This window comes from Pinus tabuliformis, chromosome 8 (genome assembly GCF_031772625.1).
Source record: "Pinus tabuliformis cultivar Carrire ecotype Pingquan chromosome 8, CPIR1, whole genome shotgun sequence".
NCBI classification, from domain to species: Eukaryota; Viridiplantae; Streptophyta; class Pinopsida; order Pinales; family Pinaceae; genus Pinus; species Pinus tabuliformis.
The window spans coordinates 1741541257-1741565357 of record NC_142294.1 but is presented as its reverse complement, the minus strand read 5'-3'; positions in this window follow the sequence as shown (position 1 = coordinate 1741565357).

Sequence of the window (24101 nt, the reverse complement as noted above, 5' to 3'; positions counted from 1 at the left end):
AGTAGTATTTTAACCCTTCTCATTGCATTGGAGAAAGGTCCAGAAATTTGTCAAGAACTTTTCCTCAGAACATGCACTTCTGCACCTCAGAGGAGGGTCTGATGAATGGAAGGATCGGATTTATATATATTTGCATCTTTAATGTCTGCTACTAATGTTGCATTTCTGTACTCTTAGTAGGCATTTTGAGTAAATAGAAGTAGATCAGTATTGCTTGAAGTTACGAGTAGGAATGAATCATAAATGGTACTTTTATCTCTTGATGAGTTTCTGCTGGTTTGCTTAAAGTAATATACAACTGATATTATTTGCATGTTATGATATAGATTTATGGTTACCATTTGGCACTTTTGTACGGTGGAATCATCCGTTTATGTCTGATATATGAATGATTTATCATGTGATATGCAGTCCACAACTGTCCTGTATAACTTCTTATGCAGAATAGTTTATTTCAAATGGTTTATATTCATATGCTTGCTGAATAATCTTCATTACCAGTTATCATATGAAATCTTTTTAGATCACATGATGGAAAGGATTCATCCCGGGCTAGCGTAGGTTATATAAGTTATCTTTATTTTGATTCTAACAGCTTGCAGTTAAAGAATAAGTTAGATTTAAAGTTAGTTATAGGATGTTACAAGAATCAACATAATCAAAATCAACACACACTCACGCACACCCTTTACATCGGGAAGCTGGTCCCGTCATCCCCAGAGGACCCGCTACACCAAACGGATACGGAGCCGCCAACCAGGTTCTTGACTGGGCGGGTATCCCCCTTGTTGTCGACCCGATTTCGGGGCCCTCAACATATTTGGCGCTAGAAGGAGGGCCTGAGCACATTGTCTGATTGGAATGTTTTAATCATAAATCTTGAAACAGGATGGCTGCTCACAAAATTCCTATTTGGAGTTGCATCCATGTTCTTGCCTCTTCCAACACTCCACCAGATGTGGTAAGGCTATTGTCTCAGGTAAAATTCAATGGTAAGGATAATTCTTCTGCATTTCATCACACCTTGCAATTCATTCAAAGAGTTTTGAGTTCTGATATTCAAAAAATTGACGAAGGCGTTTTGTGCAGGATTTTTACTCTTACATTCACAGCGGAAGCTAGAAGATGGTGCAAAACCCTCCCAGTTGCATCAGTTCACAGCTGGGACCAATTCGTTAGGATTTTTATCTTGGAATTTGATTGCTATGAATATGACTAGGTATATGATGAAATCGGCTATTTGCGTAATGAAAACGAACCCGTAAGGGATTTCAATATGCGATTCCATCTTAAGTGCCTACAATATGATCTTGAGGATGAGCTCACGGATGAAGAGTCTTCGGATTATGATGAGGTTTCCCTACCTCCTGTACCTGAACAAACAGAATTTAGCCTAGGAGTTTTGCATGCTCTGACATGAAAGGAAGAAGGCGAAAGTACTGAAGAAGAAAGCACCTTGACACCGCAAGACAACTTTGAAATAAAGTCAAACAGTATTTTTTCAAATCAAATACTGATGCCAAGGTTAGATCCATCCACCGTTTCTCTTTCGAAAAGTATCGACGAAAAAATGTATGATCTAAGGCCTGATACTTATTGTGGATCTGATGAACGAGATTTATTTAATGTTTTTAAATGCATTTTTCCAGATCCACACTTTTCTCTTTACCCTGATGTTTTTAGTAGTAACGATCTTCTTCCTCATAATATCAAGTCTATTCCATGAGAGGATTATTCAAACAAGACATCGTTGGGTTTCCAAAATAAAGAGACCGATATATCACAGCCTATGATTTATACTAAACAAGAGCTGCCTCATCTTCCTTGCCTAAAAACACATAATGAAAAAGAGGAACATAGGGAAAATGGTAAAGTCTTTCAAGATAATTGCTGTGATAACTGTGATAATGTTGAATTATCACAAGTAACTCAATTAGGGTCAGATCGTAAGAAACATCTCAAATCAGAAGCTATCCCATCTAACCCTTATCTCGAAGCAAAATCCCATTTGAATGATTTTACTATCCCCAACAATGCTCCTATTTATGATTCATATCCAGAGGAGGTCTCCATCCCTGATCGCAATCATGATTTAATTCCTAATTCGCAGAACCCAGCCAGTTCTTGTGAAAAGCAGAAAATTGCAAGTAACTCCGAGACGTGTGACGCCACTGTATATACAGCTACCCAATCTTTTCTTTTCCGCTTACATTCCTTTTGTACAAAATCGGACTTCTTTTTAAAATTCCAAAATTTTGATAGATTAGATTTTGGCGATTTATGTAAAAAAACTTTCATTTCAAGCAAGATCGCTGAAAATTCAGAATCAACAATCAACGGGTTACAAGCCATTGAAATTGAAGAACCTATTTCACGGTTCGGCTTGTTTTCCTTACTATTGAAAGATCACCCATTTACAAAAGAAATTCATCCCAATTTTTGTGATCCAATAGGTATTCAGTTGGAAGAAACCTATTATAAAAAGATAAAATCAGACAAGATTCCAACTAGATTCGCGGTTCCTTATCCCCTAAACAACAAGTTCTACCCAAGGGGAATTCAATTCATTTTCATGCTCTGGCGATTTATGCGGCCAGGAATAAAAATGAATCGTTGGTTCCATTGGAAATACCATTTTTCTTAGCTATTTCCTGTACATAATTAGAGTAGGAGTAGTGGTAGTTTAGATAGGATATTAGTTTGCTTCCAATAAAGATAGGCAAAGTCAGTTGTATTCTCTACATGACCCTAGATAACAATTGCCTATCCAAAATAAGGTTTGTTCTAGCTAAACAGTATTTGACGGTTACTGAAGAAACCTTGTCTCTGTTAAAGATTTTGAATTTCGGCTCTTATGAACAGCTAATCCCGTGGGAGTTTGGCCTTTATTATCAATAGATCTTTGACCCAGAGATGATGTTAAAGTTCAAACCCAGAAAATTTTTAAAGAAAGTTATCTCAGTGAGGAATTCGTTTTAGATCAGCATAATGAAAGGTATTAATATTAGAATAAAGATTCTCTGTGAAAACAGCCATTATCAAAAGAAACCCTACCATTGTCGTCCAGAACTTTCTTAAGGAAAGAGAATTTGACTTCCTCCCTGCTAAAGGATAATGCAACGTTCAGAGAAATGACCCAGAAAGATGCTATATCTCAAAGAATAAGAGGTCTCATCACGAGCCGACTTATCATAATCACAGATGTTATAACTTGCTGACTTTGCCAAAACTGTCTACCAAAACAGGGCAACGACTCAAGATTGTTGCGATCAAAAAACAAGGGGTCTCATCACGAGCAAGCTTGTTCAGCAAGAGTATAAATCGAGTGAATGACTGTGTCATAATTTTGGCCACCAAACCAAGACATTGTTCTTTAGAGAATAAAAAAAGAAAAAAGCATCAGCAAAGGTATATTTCTTTTGAAAAAGTTGTTAAAAACCCCAAAGCTGGATAAAGGATCATTCCTGGATAATAGGTAACCCTGTCGAGGCTATGGACGCCTGTTGGCAGCAGTGGCTCTACCTGCGACCAAAAAAAAAAGGGCATTCTTAAAAAGTGGTTGATACATAAGAGAACTGTTTATTTCTATGTCTTAACAAGACCAAGTAGTAACTGATCTAAACTTGGAAAACAACCTGGGAATGCAAGTAATTGAAATAAGATGGGGATAAAACAAAACATCATCAATGCCTTGAAGTATTGTTTGATTGTTATCCTTTTATAATAAAGTTCAAATTCCCTGAGGAATTTAAAAAAAAAAAAAAAGTCCGAGAACGTCAATAGAAAAAGAGCAGAGATAACTGGTTCTCCCAAGTGAATCGCCAATTGTTGTGGCCAGCAACAACCCCCCCTAATTCAACCTAACATCAGTCATGATGATAGATAGAATAGGGGACCCTTAGTTAATTTTCGAAAAACAAAAAACTTCTTTTTGAAATTACAAGCATAAAACATAGAGAAAGCTCCTTGGACGATTTAAGCCTAAACCTATGTTCATAAAAGCAAATCTCTAAAAGTGCATCACGAAAAAGATAAAAAACGCCAATATGTGCATCGCCTCAGCGTTGATGAACAACTTCGCATCACAATGCACTAGCCTCCATAAAGAAAAACTTGCAAACCCACCGACCTGCAATCGTGCGATCGCGCGATCGCACATCGCAGAAACTATGGCGACGTACTTTGGCAAGCATTGAATTGTTGTACTCTGCGATATGATGACCTGCGATGTTGCGATCACTGACGATTGTGATCGCACGATATGCGAGGATGCGTTGGCAAGTCATAAAAGCACCTCAATACGATGCTTTCGGGCATGCCACCCAAAGAAAATACACTTACCATTACCTGACATGGAAATTATGCGCATTCAATGTTAGTAATGAATTAGTTGTCAGTTATTAAGTGGCATGAAGACGCGTGCCTTAATGCGGATTTTGCTTCACGTAAGGTGGCGTATCTAATCTATCTCTTGCATTTAACACCTTCCCATCACCTTTCTAATCGATCTTTCCATTTCGCTCTTAACTTGCAGGAGCAAAGCTCGAAGGCAAAACCGAATAGAAACGCTAAGCGAGATGGGGAAGAAGAGCAAAGCTCAGAGCTCAGAGGCAAGGGAAAATACCAGAGAGATGGCGCCCCTCTACACAGATACTGCATGCAATAAGGGTGTAGGCATTTCAACCTGGGAGGGCATGTATACGATATTGGAGGAAGAAAATCCGAGAATAATCAAAGTAACTCCTGCTGTCCCGGATGCATCACGTTCTTCAGAAGCATCCCTGGAAGACCTAGTGTGTTCTTTCCTACACAGAATAGAAGCAAGGCCAAAGATCCTGCCATACACAGACATGATCAAATGGATACTAGATGATGCGGAGTTGCACCAGAGACAGTTCAGAACCCAGGGACATGGGATTATAGCAGCGTTTGCAACTCAAGACCTAAGGCTCATGTATCATTTTCCTGAGCTGCAAGTGACCTACAACGTAGAATTCGTTGCGAAGTTCGTAGCAGAAAATCCCGACTTATCCGATACCACTAAGGAGTGGTCAAAAAGAGATGAGCCATTGAAGAAAGATAAGAACGGTATGTATAGTACTGGTTCTCTTACTTCTCCATATTGTTTTGCTGCAGCTATGCTCTGTAGGATATTCGGTAAGCCAGATATCAATAAATTTTCAGCCGAATGGCTACCCCTGATCGATGCTGCAACTAACTCTGAGATAGTGGATTGGGCCAAAATCCTTTCTGACACTTTGTTTACAGCGGTCCTCCACTACCGTTCCAAAAGATCCCACTCCCAAAGAGTCTATCCGCCTTTTTATTTGTCTGCATATATAATGGATTCTATCTGTCTTGTATCCAAATTCCCTACCATGGGTTGGCAATGGACTACCCAGGACCCATTGCCTATTCATGTCTATCATAAAATTCTGTGGGATTCCCAGTTCGCCCCCCATTTTTACCAGATTTGCCATGGACTTATATTACCCATACATAGGATAGTATACAATAAAGATCCCCCAAGATGCTCTCCCGAGGCACAGAATGATATCACCTCCATCGCGAGATGGTTTGGGGAGGAATGGTTTACCTATATCCGAGTTTTTGGAAGCACAGTACCCCCGCATGTCCTACCCTTGTATATCCCAGATAAATTGTTGGCCCGAGAAATCGCTTATCAGACTTGTTCTGAAGGTGGTTTAACTAAGGACCTAAAGAACAAAAAGAAGGCCATTTAGCCTCAATTCCTAGTCACGTGTGGGGTCTTCTCTTTATTCGATGTAGGGCACGCTTTTGGTGAGGTGGAGAATGTGACGTGTCTCCAACTATTTAAACTCCCACCAAAGCCATTCGACCCAAATAAAGTTGCCCAGGAATTTACAATTACCGTCAGGATAAGTGTGTTCTCTGGACAGAAAGATCTGTTTGATGATCTTTTCCAGGGAAAGAACTCGCTCCAAGAAGTTTTGCAGGAAGCACAATCAAGGCTGTCCCCGGAAGACTTCCGGAGATTCACATTGTATAGAGAAAGGAGACTGGCTAGCATTCCACTGGAAGGACTACGGATAGCTGCCAAAGAACCGACTCCAAGCGTCAGCCTCAGTGAACACTCCAGTGCCTCTAAATCTGATTCCAGCGCCGTGCAAGAAATATCTGCAGATCTCGAAGATTTTGTCCGCAAAGAAGAAAGAAACGAAGAAACAATCAAGGACACAGCTCAGTCAAGTTCGATGGCTCAGCAGTAAGTTGCCGCCTCGTCATCAAGAGAAGTTCCTCCCCCCATCACCGAAGCACCTCTTGTTACAGTAGAATTAGATAAAGAATGGGAGACCTTCATTGAAATGATTAATCTTGAAGGTCAGGTCCCGAAAACACCTGTGGACAACACGCAGGTGGTGCGAGAGGTCCTCTCAACCATAGTCAATAGCACCACAGAGGTGGAGCATCTTCCTATCGCTCCATCCTCAGAATTTCTACTTAGCGTAGAAGAGATCCCTCCACTAGACGTATTCTATAGCCCACAGCACAAGGCAGTTGTAAGGAGACAAATGAAGAAAAGAAAGCTTGCAGATGCACTAGCTCAAGATGCCGAACAGCTGGATGTCTTGTGGAAAGATCCGAATAGCAATCCAACCGAAAACCTCACCAAGTTGTCTCAAATTGTAGGAGCATATGCTTCTGCGACCATCGACAAGGCTTCTGAAGTTCAGCAACTTCTAAAAGAACGTGAGAGTCAAATACAACTGTTGCAACAACAGTTGCAACAAGCCAATATAAACGCTGAAGCTTCCAAGTAGCTTGAGAAACTACAAGAAGACTTTCGCCAGATGCAGCTGAGCCATCAAAGAAATATTGAAGAAAAGGAAAGGCAACTGCAGACGGTGCAAGAAATGCACAAGGATGAACCCAAGCTGACAGAATTTATTTCAGAGTCCATTGGCTTGAACGACCAACTGTCACAGCAACAAGAAGACATGCTAAGTAGAATATCACAGTGGAGGCATTTTTGCGAGCTGAGTGACAAGATCACCAGCCAGGTAGTGGAACTACGGAATGACTATGACCAGGCCAACAAAAGAGTAATAGAATATCTGGCTTGGAAAAATGACGAGGAAGGGAAGAAAGCAGGGGCGCCTAAGATTAATGAAAATCACAAAGACTTGCTCTTCAACAAATGGGACTAGCAAATTACACAGGTGGAGCAGGCAGCAGAGTCAGCGGCAACACAGGCGACCATACTTATCGATTGTGTAAATGAAAATTTTCACAGAGCTAATTTGATTTCAGAGTCCACCCCGGGATACTTACCAAGTGCGTCACAGCTGGAAGCAGAATGGAAGCAGAAAGCACAGGCAAACGGGAAGACAATTCAGGCATTGGCTAGGTTAAACTGGGAAAGTTACTGGACTTACTTAGCTAAGAGTCATAGCCAATGCATGACGGTAAGGTGCATCATGAACGCGGCCGAGAAAGTAGCGCCAGCTCTTATGGACGCTGTTTTCGTAGCCCAACTAAGCACGGAAGTTGGCCAAGCGACTCTTCTTAAGCCCATGCTTGATAACTGCAATTTCAAGGACCAAATTAACAAGTAATTTAAAATTTAGAAAGTTGTTTTTCTTTTTGTTTTACTGAATTAGAAAAAGGACGGTCATTTGAGAGCCGTATCCTAAATTTTGTAATAATACTATTATTAGGATTAGATAGTAGTACTTTAACCCTTCTCATTGCATTGGAGAAAGGTCCAGAAATTTGTCAAGAACTTTTCCTCAGAACATGCACTTCTGCACCTCAGAGGAGGGTTTGATGAATGGAAGGATCAGATTTATATATATTTGCATCTTTAATGTCTGCTACTGATGTTGCATTTCTGTACTCTTAGTAGGCATTTTGAGTAAATAGAAGTAGATCAGTATTGCTTGAAGTTACGAGTAGGAATGAATCATAAATGGTACTTTTATCTCTTGATGAGTTTCTGCTGGTTTGCTTAAAGTAATATACAGCTGATATTATTTGCATGTTATGATATAGATTTATGGTTACCATTTGGCACTTTTGTACGGTGGAATCATCCGTTTATGTCTGATATATGAATGATTTATCATGTGATATGCAGTCCACAACCGTCCTGTATAACTTCTTATGCAGAATAGTTTATTTCAAATGGTTTATATTCATATGCTTGCTGAATAATCTTCATTACCAGTTATCATATGAAATCTTTTTAGATCACATGATGGAAAGGATTCATCCCGGGCTAGCATAGGTTATATAAGTTATCTTTATTTTGATTCTAACAGCTTGCAGTTAAAGAATAAGTTAGATTTAAAGTTAGTTTTAGGATGTTACAAGAATCAACATAATCAAAATCAACACACACTCACGCACACCCTTTACATCGGGAAGCTGGTCCCGTCATCCCCAGAGGACCCGCTACACCAAACGGATACGGAGCCGCCAACCAGGTTCCTGACCGGGCGGGTATCCCCCTTGTTGTCCACCCGATTTCGGGGACCTCAACATATTTGGCGCTAGAAGGAGGGCCTGAGCACATTGTCTGATTGGAATGTTTTAATCATAAATCTTGAAACAGGATGGTTGCTCACAAAATTCCTATTTGGAGTTGCATCCATGTTCCTGCCTCTTCCAACACTCCACCAGATGTGGTAAGGCTATTGTCTCAGGTAAAATTCAATGGTAAAGATAATTCTTCTGCATTTCATCACGCCTTGCAATTCATTCAAAGAGTTTTGAGTTCTGATATTCAAAAAATTGACGAAGGCATTTTGTGCAGGATTTTTACTCTTACATTCACAGCGGAAGCTAGAAGATGGTGCAGAACCCTCCCAGTTGCATCAGTTCACAGCTGGGACCAATTGATCTAAGGCCTGATACTTATTGTGGATCTGATGAACAAGATTTATTTAATGTTTTTAAATGCATTTTTCCAGATCCACACTTTTCTCTTTACCCTGATGTTTTTAGTAGTAACGATCTTCTTCCTCATAATATCAAGTCTATTCCATCAGAGGATTATTCAAACAAGACATCGTTGGGTTTCCAAAATAAAGAGACCGATATATCACAGCCTACGATTTATACTAAACAAGAGCTGCCTCATCTTCCTTGCCTAAAAACACATAATGAAAAAGAGGAACATAGGGAAAATGGTAAAGTCTTTCAAGATAATTGTTGTGATAACTGTGATAATGTTGAATTATCACAAGTAACTCAATTAGGGTCAGATCGTAAGAAACATCTCAAATCAGAAGCTATCCCATCTAACCCTTATCTCGAAGCAAAATCCCATTTGAATGATTTTACTATCCCCAACGATGCTCCTATCTATGATTCATATCCAGAGGAGGTCTCCATCCCTGATCGCAATCGTGATTTAATTCCTAATTCGCAGAACCCAGCCAGTTCTTGTGAAAAGCAGAAAATTGCAAGTAACTCCGAGACGTGTGACGCCACTGTATATACAGCTACCCAATCTTTTCTTTTCCGCTTACATTCCTTTTGTACAAAATCATACTTCTTTTTAAAATTCCAAAATTTTGATAGATTAGATTTTGGCGATTTATGTAAAAAAACTTTGATTTCAAGCAAGATCGCTGAAAATTCAGAATCAACAATCAATGGGTTACAAGCCATTGAAATTGAAGAACCTATTTCACCGTTCGGCTTGTTTTCCTTACTATTGAAAGATCACCCATTTACAAAAGAAATTCATCCCAATTTTTGTGATCCAATAGGTATTCAGTTGGAAGAAACCTATTATAAAAAGATAAGATCAGACAAGATTCCAACTAGATTCGCGGTTCCTTATCCCCTAAACAACAAGTTCTACCCAAGGGGAATTCAATTCATTTTCATGCTCTGGCGATTTATGCGGCCAGGAATAAAAATGAATCGTTGGTTCCATTGGAAATACCATTTTTCTTAGCTATTTCCTGTACATAATTAGAGTAGGAGTAGTGGTAGTTTAGATAGGATATTAGTTTGCTTCCAATAAAGATAGGCAAAGTCAGTTGTATTCTCTACATGACCCTAGATAACAATTGCCTATCCAAAATAAGGTTTGTTCTGGCTAAACAGTATTTGACGGTTACTGAAGAAACCTTGTCTCTGTTAAAGATTTTGAATTTCGGCTCTTATGAACAGCTAATCCCGTGGGAGTCTGGCCTTTATTATCAATAGATTTTTGACCCAGAGATGATGTTAAAGTTCAAACCCAGAAAATTTTTAAAGAAAGTTATCTCAGTGAGGAATTCGTTTTAGATCAGCATAATGAAAGGTATCAGTATTAGAATAAAGATTCTCTGTGAAAACAACCATTATCAATAGCAACCCTACCATTGTCGTCCAGAACTTTCTTAAGGAAAGAGAATTTGACTTCCTCCCTGCTAAAGGATAATGCAACGTTCAGAGAAATGACCCAGAAAGATGCTATATCTCAAAGAATAAGAGGTCTCATCACGAGCCGACTTATCATAATCACAGATGTTATAACTTGCTGACTTTGCCAAAACTGTCTACCAAAACAGGGCAACGACTCAAGATCGTTGCGATCAAAAGACAAGGGGTCTCATCACGAGCCAGCTTGTTCAGCAAGAGTATAAATCGAGTGAATGACTGTGTCATAATTTTGGCCACCAAACCAAGACATTGTTCTTTAGAGAATAAAAAAAGAAAAAAGCATCAGCAAAGGTATATTTCTTTTGAAAAAGTTGTTAAAAACCCCAAAGCTGGATAAAGGATCATTCCTGGATAATAGGTAACCCTGTCGAGGCTATGGACGCCTGCTGGCAGCAGTGGCTCTACCTGCGACAAAAGGGCATTCTTAAAAAGTGGTTGATACATAAGAGAACTCTTTATTTCTATGTCTTAACAAGACCAAGTAGTAACTGATCTAAACTCGGAAAACAACCTGGGAATGCAAGTAATTGAAATAAGATGGGGATAAAACAAAACATCATTGATGCCTTGAAGTATTGTTTGATTGTTATCTTTTTATAATAAAGTTCAAATTCCCTGAGGAATTTAAAAAAAAAAAAAAAAAAGGTCCGAGAACGTCAATAGAAAAAGAGCAGAGATAACTGGTTCTCCCAAGTGAATCGCCAATTGTTGTGGCCAGCAACAACCCCCCCTAATTCAACCTAACATCAGTCATGATGATAGATAGAATAGGGGACCCTTAGTTAATTTTCGAAAAACAAAAAACTTCTTTTTGAAATTACAAGCATAAAACATAGAGAAAGGTCCTTGGACGATTTAAGCCTAAACCTATGTTCATAAAAGCAAATCTCTAAAAGTGCATCAAGAAAAAGATAAAAAACGCCAATATGCGCATCGCCTCAGCATTGATGAACAACTTCGCATCACAATGCACTAGCCTCCATAAAGAAAAACTTGTAAACCCGCCGACCTGCGATCGTGCGATCGCGCGATCGCACATCGCAGAAACTATGGCGAAGTACTTTGGAAAGCATTGAATTGTTGTGATCTACGATATGACGACCTACGATGTTGCGATCACTGACGATTGCGATCGCGCGATATGCGAGGATGCGTTGGCAAGTCATTAAAGCACCTCAATACGACGCTTTCGGGCACGCCACCCAAAGAAAATCCAATTACCATTACCTGACTTGGAAATTATGCGCATTCAATGTTAGTAATGAATTAGTTGTCAGTTATTAAGTGGCATGAAGACGCGTGCCTTAATGCGGATTTTACTTCACGTAAGGTGGCGTATCTAATCTATCTCTTGCATTTAACACCTTCCCATCACCTTTCTAATCGATCTTTCCATTTCGCTCTTAACTTGCAGGAGCAAAGCTCGAAGGCAAAACCGAATAGAAACGCTAAGCGAGATGGGGAAGAAGAGCAAAGCTCAGAGCTCAGAGGCAAGGGAAAAGACCAGAGAGATGGCGCCCCTCTACACAGATACTGCATGCAATAAGGATGCAGGCATTTCAACCTGGGAGGGCATGTATAGGATATTGGAGGAAGAAAATCCGAGAATAATCAAAGTAACTCCTGCTGTCCCGGATGCATCACGTTCTTCAGAAGCATCCCTGGAAGACCTAGCGTGTTCTTTCCTACACAGAATTGCAGCAAGGCCAAAGATCCTACCATACACAAACATGATCAAATGGATACTAGATGATGCGGAGTTGCACCATAGACAGTTCAGAACTCAGGGACATGGGATTATAGCAGCGTTTGCAACTCAAGACCTAAGGCTCATGTATCATTTACCTGAGCCGCAAGTGACCTACAACGCAGAATTCGTTGCGAAGTTCGTAGCAGAAAATCCCGACTTATCCGATACCACTAAGGAGTGGTCAAAAAGAGATGAGCCATTGAAGAAAGATAAGAACGGTATGTATAGTACTGGTTCTCTTACTTCTCCATATTGTTTTGCTGCAGCTATGCTCTGTAGGATATTCGGTAAGCCAGATATCAATAAATTTTCAGCCGAATGGCTACCCCTGATCGATGCTGCAACTAACTCTGAGATAGTGGATTGGGCCAAAATCCTTTCTGACACTTTGTTTACAGCGGTCCTCCACTACCGTTCCAAAAGATCCCACTCCCAAAGAGTCTATCCGCCTTTTTATTTGTCTGCATATATAATGGATTCTATCTATCTTGTATCCAAATTCCCTACCATGGGTTGGCAATGGACTACCCAGGACCCATTGCCTATTCATGTCTATCATAAAATTCTGTGGGATTCCCAGTTCGCCCCCCATTTTTACCAGATTTGCCATGGACTTATATTACCCATACATAGGATAGTATACAATAAAGATCCCCCAAGATGCTCTCCCGAGGCACAGAATGATATCACCTCCATCACGAGGTCGTTTGGGGAGGAATGGTTTACCTATATCCGATTTTTTGGAAGCACAGTACCCCCGCATGTCCTACCCTTGTATATCCCAGATAAATTGTTGGCCCGAGAAATTGCTTATCAGACTTGTTCTGAAGGTGGTTTAACTAAGGACCTAAAGAACAAAAAGAAGGCCATTTGGCCTCAATTCCCAGTCACGTGTGGGGTCTTCTCTTTATTCAATGTAGGGCACGCTTTTGGTGAGGTGGAGAATGTGACGTGTCTCCAACTATTTAAACTCCCACAAAGGCCATTCGACGCAAATAAAGTTGCCCAGGAATTTACAATTAACGTCAGGATAAGTGTGTTCTCTGGACAGAAAGATCTGTTTGACAATCTTTTCCAGGGAAAGAACTCGCTCCAAGAAGTTTTGTAGGAAGCACAATGAAGGCTGTCCCCGGAAGACTTCCGGAGATTCACATTGTATAGAGAAAGGAGACTGGCTAGCATTCCACTGGAAGGACTGCGGATAGTTGCCAGAGAACCGACTCTAAGCGTCAGCCTCAGTGAACACTCCAGTGCCTCTAAATCTGATTCCAGCGCCGTGCAAGAAATATCTCCAGATCTCAAAGAGTTTGTCCGCAAAGAAGAAAGAAACAAAGAAACAATCAAGGACACAGCTCAGTCAAGTTCGATGGCTCAGCAGCAAGTTGCCGCCTCGACATCAAGAGAAGTTCCTCCCCCCGTCACCGAAGCACCTCTTGTTACAGTAGAATTAGATAAAGAATGGGAGACCTTCAATGAAATGATTAATCTTGAAGGTCAGGTCCCGAAAACACCTGTGGACAACACGCAGGTGGTGCAAGAGGTCCTCTCAACCATAGTCAGTAGCACCACAGAGGTGGAGCATCTTCCTATCGCTCCATCCTCAGAACTTCTACTTAGCGTAGAAGAGATCCCTCCACTGGACGTATTCTACAGCCCACAGCACAAGGCAGTTGTAAGGAGACAAAGGAAGAAAAGAAAGCTTGCGGATGCACTAGCTCAAGATGCCGAACAGCTGGATGTCTTGTGGAAAGATCCGAATAGCAATCCAACCGAAAACCTCACCAAGTTGTCTCAAATTGCAGGAGCATATGCTTCTGCGACCATCGACAAGGCTTCTGAAGTTCAGCAGCTTCTAAAAGAACGTGAGAGTCAAATACAACTGCTGCAACAACAGTTGCAACAACAGTTGCAACAAGCCAATATAAACGCTGAAGCTTCCAAGCAGCTTGAGAAACTATAAGAAGACTTTCGCCAGATGCAGCTGAGCCATCAAAGAAATATTGAAGAAAAGGAAAGGCAACTACAGACGGTGCAAGAAATGCACAAGGATGAACCCAAGCTGACAGAATTTATTTCAGAGTCCATTGGCTTGAACGACCAACTGTCACAGCAACAAGAAGACATGGTAAGTAGAATATCACAGTGGAGGCATTTTTGCGAGCTGAGCGACAAGATCACCAGCCAAGTAGTGGAATTACGGAATAACTATGACCAGGCCAACAAAAGAGTAGAAGAATATCTGGCTTGGCAAAATGACGAGGAAGGGAAGAAAGCAGGGGCGCCTAAGATTAATGAAAATCACAAAGACTTGCTCTTCAACAAATGGGACGAGCAAATTACATAGGCGGAGCAGGCAGCAGAGTCAGCGGCAACACAGGCGACCATACTTATCGATTGTGTAAATGAAAATTTTCGCAGAGCTAATTTGATTTCAGAGTCCACCCCGGGATACTTACCAAGTGCGTCACAGCTGGAAGCAGAATGGAAGCAGAAATCACAGGCAAACGGGAAGACAATTCAGGCATTGGCTAGGTTAACCTGGGAAAGTTACTGGACTTACTTAGTTAAGCCTCACAGCCAATGCATGACGGTAAGGTGCATCATGAACGCGGCCGAGAAAGTAGCGCCAGCTCTTATGGACGCTGTTTTCGTAGCCCAACTAAGCACGAAAGTTGGCCAACCGACTGTTCTTAAGCCCATGCTTGATAACTGCAATTTCAAGGACCAAATTAACAAGTAATTTCAAATTTAGAAAGCTGTTTTTCTTTTTGTTTTGCTGAATTAGAAAAAGGACAGTCATTTGAGAGCCGTATCCTAAATTTTGTAATAATTCTATTATTAGGATTAGATAGTAGTATTTTAACCCTTCTCATTGCATTGGAGAAAGGTCCAGAAATTTGTCAAGAACTTTTCCTCAGAACATGCACTTCTGCACCTCAGAGGAGGGTTTGATGAATGGAAGGATCGGATTTATATATATTTGCATCTTTAATGTCTGCTACTGATGTTGCATTTTTGTACTCTTAGTAGGCATTTTGAGTAAATAGAAGTAGATCAGTATTGCTTGAAGTTACGAGTAGGAATGAATCATAAATGGTACTTTTATCTCTTGATGAGTTTCTGCTGGTTTGCTTAAAGTAATATATAGCTGATATTATTTGCATCTTATGATATAGATTTATGGTTACCATTTGGCACTTTTGTACGGTGGAATCATTCGTTTTTGTCTGATATATGAATGATTTATCATGTGATATGCAGTCCACAACCGTCCTGTATAACTTCTTATGCAGAATAGTTTATTTCAAATGGTTTATATTCATATGCTTGCTGAATAATCTTCATTACCAGTTATCATATGAAATCTTTTTAGATCACATGATGGAAAGGATTCATCCCGGGCTAGCGTAGGTTATATAAGTTATCTTTATTTTGATTCTAACAGCTTGCAGTTAAAGAATAAGTTAGATTTAAAGTTAGTTTTAGGATGTTACAAGAATCAACATAATCAAAATCAACACACACTCACGCACACCCTTTACATCGGGAAGCTGGTCCCGTCATCCCCAGAGGACCCGCTACACCAAATGGATACGGAGCCGCCAACCAGGTTCCTGACTGGGCGGGTATCCCCCTTGTTGTCGACCCGATTTCGGGGCCCTCAACATATTTGGCGCTAGAAGGAGGGCCTGAGCACATTGTCTGATTGGAATGTTTTAATCATAAATCTTGAAACAGGATGGCTGCTCACAAAATTCCTATTTGGAGTTGCATCCATGTTCCTGCCTCTTCCAACACTCCACCAGATGTGGTAAGGCTATTGTCTCAGGTAAAATTCAATGGTAAGGATAATTCTTCTGCATTTCATCACGCCCTGCAATTCATTCAAAGAGTTTTGAGTTCTGATATTCAAAAAATTGACGAAGGCGTTTTGTGCAGGATTTTTACTCTTACATTCACAGCGGAAGCTAGAAGATGGTGCAGAACCCTCCCAGTTGCATCAGTTCACAGCTGGGACCAATTCGTTAGGATTTTTATCTTGGAATTTGATTGCTATGAATATGACCAGGTATATGATGAAATCGACTATTTGCGTAATGAAAACGAACCCGTAAGGGATTTCAATATGCGATTCCATCTTAAGTGCCTACAATATGATCTTGAGGATGAGCTCACGGATGAAGAGTCTTCGGATTATGATGAGGTTTCCCTACCTCCTGTACCTGAACAAACAGAATTTAGCCTAGGAGTTTTGCATGCTTTGACATCAAAGGAAGAAGGCGAAAGTACTGAAGAAGAAAGCACCTTGACACCGCAAGACAACTTTGAAATAAAGTCAAACAGTATATTTTCAAATCAAATACCGATGCCAAGGTTAGATCCATCCACCGTTTCTCTTTCGAAAAGTATCGACTAAAAAAGGTATGATCTAAGGCCTGATACTTATTGTGGATCTGATGAACGAGATTTATTTAATGTTTTTAAATGCATTTTTCCAGATCCACACTTTTCTCTTTACCCTGATGTTTTTAGTAGTAACGATCTTCTTCCTCATAATATCAAGTCTATTCCATCAGAGGATTATTCAAACAAGACATCGTTGGGTTTCCAAAATAAAGAGACCGATATATCACAGCCTACGATTTATACTGAACAAGATCTGCCTCATCTTCCTTGCCTAAAAACACATAATGAAAAAGAGGAACATAGGGAAAATGGTAAAGTCTTTCAAGATAATTGTTGTGATAACTGTGATAATGTTGAATTATCACAAGTAACTCAATTAGGGTCAGATCGTAAGAAACATCTCAAATCAGAAGCTATCCCATCTAACCCTTATCTCGAAGCAAAATCCCATTTGAATGATTTTACTATCCCCAACGATGCTCCTATTTATGATTCATATCCAGAGGAGGTCTCCATCCCTAATCGCAATCGTGATTTAATTCCTAATTCGCAGAACTCGGCCAGTTCTTGTGAAAAGCAGAAAATTGCAAGTAACTCCGAGACGTGTGACGCCACTGTATATACAGCTACCCAATCTTTTCTTTTCCGCTTACATTCCTTTTGTACAAAATCGGACTTCTTTTTAAAATTCCAAAATTTTGATAGATTAGATTTTGGCGATTTATGTAAAAAAACTTTCATTTCAAGCAAGATCGCTGAAAATTCAGAATCAACAATCAACGGGTTACAAGCCATTGAAATTGAAGAACCTATTTCACGGTTCGGCTTGTTTTCCTTACTATTGAAAGATCACCCATTTACAAAAGAAATTCATCCCAATTTTTGTGATCCAATAGGTATTCAGTTGGAAGAAACCTATTATAAAAAGATAAGATCAGACAAGATTCCAACTAGATTCGTGGTTCCTTATCCCCTAAACAACAAGTTCTACCCAAGGGGAATTCAATTCATTTTCATGCTCTGGCGATTTGTGCGGCCAGGAATAAAAATGAATCGTTGGTTCCATTGGAAATACCATTTTTCTTAGCTATTTCCTGTACATAATTAGAGTAGGAGTAGTGGTAGTTTAGATAGGATATTAGTTTGCTTCCAATAAAGATAGGCAAAGTCAGTTGTATTCTCTACATGACCCTAGATAACAATTGCCTATCCAAAATAAGGTTTGTTCTGGCTAAACAGTATTTGACGGTTACTGAAGAAACCTTGTCTCTGTTAAAGATTTTGAATTTCGGCTCTTATGAACAGCTAATCCCGTGGGAGTCTGGCCTTTATTATCAATAGATCTTTGACCCAGAGATGATGTTAAAGTTCAAACCCAGAAAATTTTTAAAGAAATTTATCTCAGTGAGGAATTCGTTTTAGATCAGCATAATGAAAGGTATCAGTATTAGAATAAAGATTCTCTGTGAAAACAGCCATTATCAATAGCAACCCTACCATTGTCGTCCAGAACTTTCTTAAGGAAAGAGAATTTGACTTCCTCCCTGCTAAAGGATAATGCAACGTTCAGAGAAATGACCCAGAAAGATGTTATATCTCAAAGAATAAGAGTTCTCATCACGAGCCGACTTATCATAATCACAGATGTTATAACTTGCTGACTTTGCCAAAACTGTCTACCAAAACAGGGCAACGACTCAAGATCGTTGCGATCAAAAGACAAGGGGTCTCATCATGAGCCAGCTTGTTCAGCAAGAGTATAAATCGAGTGAATGACTGTGTCATAATTTTGGCCACCAAACCAAGACATTGTTCTTTAGAGAATAAAAAAAGAAAAAAACATCAACAAAGGTATATTTCTTTTGAAAAAGTTGTTAAAAACCCCATAGCTGGATAAAGGATCATTCCTGGATAATAGGTAACCCTGTCGAGGCTATGGATGCCTGTTGGCAGCAGTGGCTCTACCTGCGACAAAAAAAAAAAGGGCATTCTTAAAAAGTGGTTGATACATAAGAGAACTCTTTATTTCTATGTCTTAACAAGACCAAGTAGTAACTGATCTAAACTCGGAAAACAACCTGGGAATGCAAGTAATTGAAATAAGATGGGGATAAAACAAAACATCATTGATGCCTTGAAGTATTGTTTGATTGTTATCTTTTTATAATAAAGTTCAAATTCCCTGAGGAATTTAAAAAAAAAAAAGTCCGAGAACGTCAATAGAAAAAGAGCAGAGATAACTGGTTCTCCCAAGTGAATCGCCAATTGTTGTGGCCAGCAACAACCCCCCCTAATTCAACATAACATCAGTCATGATGATAGATAGAATAGGGGACCCTTAGTTAATTTTCGAAAAACAAAAAACTTATTTTTGAAATTACAAGCATAAAACATAGAAAAAGGTCCTTGGACGATTTAAGCCTAAACCTATGTTCATAAAAGCAAATCTCTAAAAGTGCATCACGAAAAAGATAAAAAACGCCAATATGCGCATCGCCTCAGCATTGATGAACAACATCGCATCGCAATGCACTAGCCTCCATAAAGAAAAACTTGTAAACCCGCCGACCTGCGATCGTGCGATCGCGCGATCGCACATCGCAGAAACTATGGCGAAGTACTTTGGCAAGCATTGAATTGTTGTGATCTGCGATATGACGACCTACGATGTTGCGATCACTGACGATTGCGATCGTGCGATATGCGAGGATGCGTTGGCAAGTGATTAAAGCACCTCAATACGACGCTTTCGGGCACGCCACCCAAAGAAAATCCACTTACCATTACCTGACTTGGAAATTATGCGCATTCAATGTTAGTAATGAATTAGTTGTCAGTTATTAAGTGGCATGAAGACGCGTGCCTTAATGCGGATTTTACTTCACGTAAGGTGGCATATCTAATCTATCTCTTGCATTTAACACCTTCCCATCACCTTTCTAATCGATCTTTCCATTTCGCTCTTAACTTGCAGGAGCAAAGCTCGAAGGCAAAACCGAATAGAAACGCTAAGCGAGATGGGGAAGAAGAGAAAAGCTCAGAGCTCAGAGGCAAGGGAAAAGACCAGAGAGATGGTGCCCCTCTACACAGATACTGCATGCAATAAGGATGCAGGCATTTCAACCTGGGAGGGCATGTATAGGATATTGGAGGAAGAAAATCCGAGAATAATCAAAGTAACTCCTGTTGTCTCAGATGCATCATGTTCTTCAGAAGCATCCCTGGAAGACCTAGCGGGTTCTTTCCTACACAGAATAGCAGCAAGGCCAAAGATCCTGCCATACACAGACATGATCAAATGGATACTAGATGATGCGGAGTTGCACCATAGATAGTTCAGAACCCAGGGACATGGGATTATAGCAGCGTTTGCAACTCAAGACCTAAGGCTCATGTATCATTTACCTGAGCCGCAAGTGACCTACAATGCAGAATTCGTTGCGAAGTTCGTAGCAGAAAATCCCGACTTATCCGATACCACTAAGCAGTGGTCAAAAAGAGATGAGCCATTGAAGAAAGATAAGAACGGTATGTATAGTATTGGTTCTCTTACTTCTCCATATTGTTTTGCTGCAGCTATGCTCTGTAGAATATTCGGCAAGCCAGATATCAATAAATTTTTAGTCGAATGGCTACCCCTGATCGATGCTGCAACTAACTCTGAGATAGTGGATTGGGCCAAAATCCTTTCTGACACTTTGTTTACAGCGGTGCTCCGCTACCGTTCCAAAAGATCCCACTCCCAAAGAGTCTATCCGCCTTTTTATTTGTCTGCATATATAATGGATTCTATCTGTCTTGTATCCAAATTCCCTACCATGGGTTGGCAATGGACTACCCAGGACCCATTGCCTATTCATGTCTATCATAAAATTCTGTGGGATTCCCAGTTCGCCCCCCATTTTTACCAGATTTGCCATGGACTTATATTACCCATACATAGGATAGTATACAATAAAGATCCCCCAAGATGCTCTCCCGAGGCACAGAATGATATCACCTCCATCGCGAGATGGTTTGGGGAGGAATGGTTTACCTATATCCGAGTTTTTGGAAGCACAGTACCCCCGCATGTCCTACCCTTATATATCCCAGATAAATTGTTGGCCCGAGAAATCGCTTATCAGACTTGTTCTGAAGGTGGTTTAACTAAGGACCTAAAGAACAAAAAGAAGGCCATTTGGCCTCAATTCCCAGTCACGTGTGGGGTCTTCTCTTTATTCGATGTAGGGCATGCTTTTGGTGAGGTGGAGAATGTGACGTGTCTCCAACTATTTAAACTCCCACCAAGGCCATTCGACCCAAATAAAGTTGCCCAGGAATTTACAATTAGCGTCAGGATAAGTGTGTTCTCTGGACAGAAAGATCTGTTTGACGATCTTTTCCAGGGAAAGAACTCGCTCCAAGAAGTTTTGCAGGAAGCACAATCAAGGCTGTCCCCGGAAGACTTCCGGAGATTCACATTGTATAGAGAAAGGAGGCTGGCTAGCATTCCACTGGAAGGACTGCGGATAGCTGCCAGAGAACCGACTCCAAGCGTCAGCCTCAGTGAACACTCCAGTGCCTCTAAATCTGATTCCAGCGTCGTGCAAGAAATATCTCCAGATCTCAAAGAGTTTGTCCGCAAAGAAGAAAGAAACGAAGAAACAATCAAGGACACAACTGAGTCAAGTTCGATGGATCAGCAGCAAGTTGCCGCCTCGCCATCAAGAGAAGTTCCTCCCCCCGTCACCGAAGCACCTCTTGTTACAGTAGAATTAGATAAAGAATGGGAGACCTTCAATGAAATGATTAATCTTGAAGGTCAGGTCCCGAAAACACCTGTGGACAACACGCAGGTGGTGCAAGAGGTCCTCTCAGCCATAGTCAGTAGCGCCACAGAGATGGAGCATCTTCCTATCGCTCCATCCTCAGAACTTCTACTTAGCGTAGAAGAGATCCCTCCACTGGACGTATTCTACAGCCCACAGCACAAGGCAGTTGTAAGGAGACAAAGGAAGAAAAGAAAGCTTGCGGATGCACTAGCTCAAGATGCCGAACAGCTGGATGTCTTGTGGAAAGATCCGAATAGCAATCCAACCGAAAACCTCACCAAGTTGTCTCAAATTGCAGGAGCATATGCTTCTGCGACCATCGACAAGGCTTCTGAAGTTCAGCAACTTCTAAAAGAACGTGAGAGTCAAATACAACTGCTGCAACAACAGTTGCAACAAGCCAATATAAACGCTGAAGCTTCCAAGCAGCTTGAGAAACTACAAGAAGACTTTCGCCAGATGCAGCTGAGCCATCAAAGAAATATTGAAGAAAAGGAAAGGCAACTGCAGACGGTGCAAGAAATGCACAAGGATGAACCCAAGCTGACAGAATTTATTTCAGAGTCCATTGGCTTGAACGACCAACTGTCACAGCAACAGGAAGACATGGTACGTAGAATATCACAGTGGAGGCATTTTTGCGAGCTGAGCGACAAGATCACCAGCCAGGTAGTGGAACTACGGAATGACTATGACCAGGCCAACAAAAGAGTAGAAGAATATCTGGCTTGGCAAAATGACGAGGAAGGGAAGAAAGCAGGGGCGCCTAAGTTTAATGAAAATCACAAAGACTTGCTCTTCAACAAATGGGACGAGCAAATTACACATGCGGAGCAGGCAGCAGAGTCAGCGGCAACACAGGTTACCATACTTATCGATTGTGTAAATGAAAATTTGCACAGAGCTAATTTGATTTCAGAGTCCACCCCGGGATACTTACCAAGTGCGTCACAGCTGGAAGCAGAAAGCACAGGCAAACGGGAAGACAATTCAGGCATTGGCTAGGTTAAACTGGGAAAGTTACTGGACTTACTTAGTTAAGCCTCACAGCCAATGCATGACGGTAAGGTGCATCATGAATGCGGCTGAGAAAGTAGCGCCAGCTCTTATGGACGCTGTTTTCGTACCCCAACTTAGCACGGAAGTCGGCCAACCGACTCTTCTTAAGCCCATGCTTGATAACTGCAATTTCAAGGACCAAATTAACAAGTAATTTCAAATTTAGAAAGCTGTTTTTCTTTTTGTTTTACTGAATTAGAAAAAGGACGGTCATTTGAGAGCCGTATCCTAAATTTTGTAATAATACTATTATTAGGATTAGATAGTAGTATTTGAACCCTTCTCATTGCATTGGAGAAGGGTCCAGAAATTTGTCAAGAACTTTTCCTCAGAACATGCACTTCTGCACCTCAGAGGAGGGTTTGATGAATGGAAGGATCGGATTTATATATATTTGCATCTTTAATGTCTGCTACTGATGTTGCATTTCTGTACTCTTAGTAGGCATTTTGAGTAAATAGAAGTAGATCAGTATTGCTTGAAGTTACGAGTAGGAATGAATCATAAATGGTACTTTTATCTCTTGATGAGTTTCTGCTGGTTTGCTTAAAGTAATATACAGCTGATATTATTTGCATCTTATGATATAGATTTATGGTTACCATTTGGCACTTTTGTACGGTGGAATCATCCGTTTTTGTCTGATATATGAATGATTTATCATGTGATAGGCAGTCCACAACCGTCCTGTATAACTTCTTATGCAGAATAGTTTATTTCAAATGGTTTATATTCATATGCTTGCTGAATAATCTTCATTACCAGTTATCATATGAAATCTTTTTAGATCACATGATGGAAAGGATTCATCCCGGGCTAGCGTAGGTTATATAAGTTATCTTTATTTTGATTCTAACAGCTTGCAGTTAAAGAATAAGTTAGATTTAAAGTTAGTTTTAGGATGTTACAAGAATCAACATAATCAAAATCAACACACACTCACGCACACCCTTTACATCGGGAAGCTGGTCCCGTCATCCCCAGAGGACCCGCTACACCAAACGGATACGGAGCCGCCAACCAGGTTCCTGACTGGGCGGGTATCCCCCTTGTTGTCGACCCGATTTCGGGGACCTCAACAGGTTCAAAGAAATCATGATGTTACTAGGTGAAACCTCATGGGATCTAGATTAGTGATTGAAAAGCACCATCCACGAGGCTAACATGAAATTGACGGATGTGTAACATTGTGCATGGTTTGTGGTGCCCTTGAAACCACAGCAAAAGATCTCAACCCAAGCTGAAGGATTAGAGATAGCAATGAGGTTGCACGAAACTCCAATACAGGATCCAGGGTTGGGAGTTCAGCAAATCCATGCACAACTACAAAACCTGAGCTTAGAAATGCAAATCTTGAAGCAAGAAAGGGCATCCCAACCGGAGGCGCGTACAGAGGTAGGATGCATTAAATTCAAAAGTCAAGGACATGACAAGGACCCCTGCCCCATCTTCGCGAACTATCTGGCGAGGGGGGGATGCCATTAAAGCTAGAGGTATAAGTAGGGCCAAGTACGGCACCCATGCTCTGGTGTGCAATTTGTCAAGTGGATGTAAAACATGCAACGGACAACTACCACCTATTCCAGAAGTATACCCAGACCCCGTAGTAGCTGTATTGCAACTTTTGTAGATTAGTGGGTCACGATGAG